This window comes from Arachis hypogaea, chromosome 6 (genome assembly GCF_003086295.3).
Source record: "Arachis hypogaea cultivar Tifrunner chromosome 6, arahy.Tifrunner.gnm2.J5K5, whole genome shotgun sequence".
NCBI lineage: Eukaryota > Viridiplantae > Streptophyta > Magnoliopsida > Fabales > Fabaceae > Arachis > Arachis hypogaea.
In genome coordinates, this window is record NC_092041.1 from 74,458,753 (window position 1) to 74,463,474 (window position 4,722).

The window sequence follows — 4,722 nt, forward strand, 5'->3', positions numbered from 1 at the left end:
ATCTCTTAATAGACTTTAGATCATACCAAATTTAACAATAGACTAAATTTAATACTTAAAAATAAATTTATAAAAAATTGCATGTCTAATTCAAATTAATTAACTACATTACAAGTCTGTTTTATTAAAAGATACAATTTAGTCTGATCTTACTTCTTTCTACCTTTAAATATGATTGACAAAATCTTTTAAGAACCAATTTAAAAAACCACTTATCCTTCATAAACGAATTTAAACATTAACCTTCTAAAATAAATATTAAAAGTACCCCATGTCCTATTTATTAAAATTATAAAAGAACTCATATTTTTTTTAACTTTTGATATTGTTTCATTCCTCTTTTTGCCCTATTATTGAACACCAACACCAACAACTTAATCTCTCTTCCTCCCCTTTTTTCTTGGTTTCCAACAACTCAAAATCACATATTAAATATGGAGAATACTACAAGGACAATGACTTTATTAAACAATATGAACAACCACCAATTAAATAAAAACACACTACACTTCTAAATTAATCTTTTAAATTTTAATATTAAAATAAATATCCGTACACTAATAAAATGAATATCCGATATATCTATTATTTATATTATTTAATATTTTCATTATTTACCTATACTTTTCCTAAATCTTAATAAGAATATAAGTTGTGTTAGTGTGGAATTCGAGTGGTGATATACGTGATTCGTTGGAAGAATATTAGGACAAAAAAGAACTAAATAGTTTAATAAAGGTATTTACTGAAGAGATGGTATTGGAGCTTCCAATTGGAAGGTTGAATATAAGGAGGTGCACCTACAAATAAAGGAATGAAAGATGCGACTAATCAGGGGGTGGAATGAAAGAATTAAACAGATGACAAATGAGGTGAGAACTATGGTCTGGTTTTGGCGATGTTTCGTAGTTTCTAAATTTGATTTTATGTAATTTTATGTTGGTGTTCTATTTTTTTATTTTTATGTTTTATTTTTGAAGGTTCTCAATGAATTATAGAAAAAATGGATTGAATATAGGGCCATTTTTTATATCATTTAAACTCAGTCATTAAAATAATATTTGAAATCTAGTTGCTGCAGTGTCGGTTAAAATTATTATACAAGAAACAATTTAATTTTGTCGCATAATGTCACAAATTAAAATAGAATAAAGAAGAGAAATTTGTATCCCTATATATTTTGATTCAACCATTTATTATAATGTAACTTATATTTATTTTCTACTATAATAATAATAGAATTTTTATTATAATTTTCAAAAATTATAAATACCAATTTTTTATAATTCTTCCTAATCCTATCAAAAAACATACAAATTTTAACTAAACTTGCTTGTTTTGGTCGAATTTTTTAGCCTAGACTTCAATATTAAATGCTCTCCCAACTTAACAAGGAGAACCTCTCAAATTCATGACACGAAACAGAAAAAATATAAAAAGAGTTTGACATATTCAATAACTTTTTTTTAAGTATTTTTCTTTGTCTTTTCTCTCAATGACTTTTACTAATATTTCTAAATATATGTCTTTTTATTAAAAATAAATAAATATAAACTTAAAAAGCTAAGTATTCAATACAACAATATGAGAGAGAAGATAAATATAATAAGAATGTTATAAAAATTCAGATTTAGTGCTCTCACTCTTTATCCTCGATTTTGCCAATTACTTCTTTTTGTATAGTTGTAATGCTTCCAAAATTTAAAGTTTTCCTTTGCAACAATGACTAAGCATAAGGATGGTATAGTGCTTGTTTTCTTCTTCTAAAATCAAAGTATTACAGAAAGGACAGTGGAAGTACAAAAATACAGAAAAATATTATAGTAGCAGAATCATGGTTGTAGAGGAGTGCTTAGAGCAAGTCCAATGCATGAGTCCCAATTTTACCTTTACTGATACAAGGAGGTCCTAGCCATTGGAGCAAAAGGAGAGAAGGTCCCCACACGAATTTCTAGAGGAACCAGGTCCTCTGAACAGGGACTTTGAGGCAAGTTATTATTTAAATAAATAATTATATAAAATTTTAATTAATTATATTAAATAATTATATTATAATAAATAATTATATTAAATAATTAAATAATAATTAATTTAGTAATAATTATAATAATTATTTATATTAAATAATTATATTTTTATTTAATTAATAATTAAAATAATTAATTAGATTAAATAATTAAATTTTTATTTAATTAATGATTTATATTATTATATTTAATTACCCGTTGCAAAATTAGCCGTTGCAAAATTAGCCGTTGAAAACTAGTCGTTACTATGTTACCGTTATTATTAATAAATTAATATTTTATTACTCTATATATACCACTTAGATACACTTCTATTCTCACACTTTCTACTACTCTTCTTCATCTTCTTCCAAATTTACGAAATCAAAGTTCTGCTAATATTGTTTTTTGTTTGGAAAAATAGATCCAAACCAACTCAACTCTTTCTTCAATTATTTACAAAACTTTTCTCAAATTCCAAATACCCAACAATCTCAAACCTCAAACACTCAAGTCCCAAATCAAAACTTCACACTACCAAATACATTTCAAAATCCAAATCCGCAAAATCTGTCTAATTTCAAATTTCAAGCTCCTTATAATAATCAATTTCCTATATTCCAACCGCAAAATTAAAATTCACAAATACCACATTTTCCATTTTCATCCATATTTAACCCCTCTATCGGAAATGTTACTCCAACTTCTTTACTGTTTCCAACTCAATTCAGTGCATCAAGACATAACTCATCTGATGTTGGCGTGGCTCTTCTAACCCATCCTCTTAAACTCCTATACAATCTAGTCCAAATTTGTAATATTCAGATTTTGCCAATCCTCGTGGATTAGATGCTATCGACCTCAATAATGAGAATATTAAAGATCGGAGGCAAGATAGTATTCAACACTGGCATTGGAAAGAGGATGAGATGCTGATCAGTGCATGGTTAAATATTTCAACTTGATGAGTTTGGAAAACTCCAAATTAATATTTGTGATGAACAAACATTATTGAAATATTTAATTGCAAAATTATTAATTTGATCTTCATTTAACATATGTTAATTAATAATTTTGTGATGCAGGTTTTTAATTGGGCCGAAATAAATAGAGAGATCCCAAGCCCAATAAATTAAAATTCAGCCCTATGTAATTCTTGTTTGGTGATTGTTGGCTGAAAAGGTTTTATCATTTGGGCCAGAAATTAAACATTGCCATAAGCCCAATAATTTGAATGAATCAAAACTTTATTGGGTCAAATTGAATTTTGTCACTACAAGCCCAATTTAGTTTTGATGAATATTCCTCATGCATGATCCGAAATATACTTCATCAGGAAAGCAAATGTTGATATTTGCCTATGCCTTCCAACGGATCTCAATTCCAACCATGTGATGGATTTCAAATTCATTAAATTACCATTTATTGCATGGGAACTATGAGAGAGAATTTGACTTTGATTTAATGGGAATCATTATGATTCTTGCTACACGCCACTCTAAGGGAAGTAAAAGCAACTTTTACCAATTAATTGGTTAAACCCACTAAAAATGCTTTTCTTCCAAGATTGCCTATTCTCTCTCTCATCTCTTTCTTTCTTTGCTTCGGTCATTGTCCAGGAAACAATGGAAGCAATGTTCAACAACCAAAAGAAAGAAGAAGATGCATGCTTCAAGACCATCGAACTAATGATGGCAAGAAAACATAACAAAAGAAAAGTATGTTGTGGCTAAGATCTGCATCACTTATGGTAAGATTCTGTGATGAGATCTTGGCTTTTTCATACCAAAAATGGTTGATGAAGATTCGGCCAGCAAGAAAGATCTTTGGAGACATGGCTTGTCTCTGATTCTGCTCAACCACCACAGGAAGTAGCTAGAGTGACGAAGTGATGGAGGAGGCAGAGATTAGAGCAGATGAAGCCATCATCATCATGAAGCACCAAGGGCCAGAAATCCATCTTGGGGAGCAAGCCAATGATGGAGCGTTCGGATTGATGAAGGGTGATGACCAAGGAAGGACTAGAGGTATTTGCATGTTAGTTATGCGTGAGTTACCTCTTCTCTCTTTTTGGCCGAACTAGTTTATTCTGCATGGAGAAGAAGTTAAGCTTGGTTTGTTTGGTTTCAACTGTGGAGGCTTCACTCTTCTATAAAAAGGGCGAACAACCATGGTTTGAAGCAAGGAGAGTAAGTGCAGAGTTCTTATAGCTACCTAAGCTAACAGAATTTCTTCTTCTTCAATGTTTTCTATTTTGTAATTTTCTGTTTAATTTTGTCGTGTCTTGAGTCTCATGGAAAAAGGCAAACAGTGAGATTTGCATGAAAAAGCCATAGAGTGGAAAAAGGCATAGAGTACAAAATTAAAAGAAAAAGTCATAGATGTCTTAGAGTTCCTTTGTACGTCTATGTTGTATTTCATGATTCTGTGGGAATCCCCTTGTAAGTTGGGTTAGCACTTTACAAATGTGTAATCTGGATGATTATAGTGAAATTCCATCATTGTTGTGATGCAGACTGGATTTAGGCTGCATTGCACTTAGCAGCTGAACCACGATATATCTAGGTGTAATCTTCTCTCTACTTCTTCATTTCTGTTTCTGCTGCACAGGAACTAAAATAAAAAATGTCTCGTGCCAAGTGATGAGACAAAAGTAAAAAATCTCGTGGCTAGGGACGAGACAAAAACAGAAAAGTCTCATCAAAGACCAGAAAGT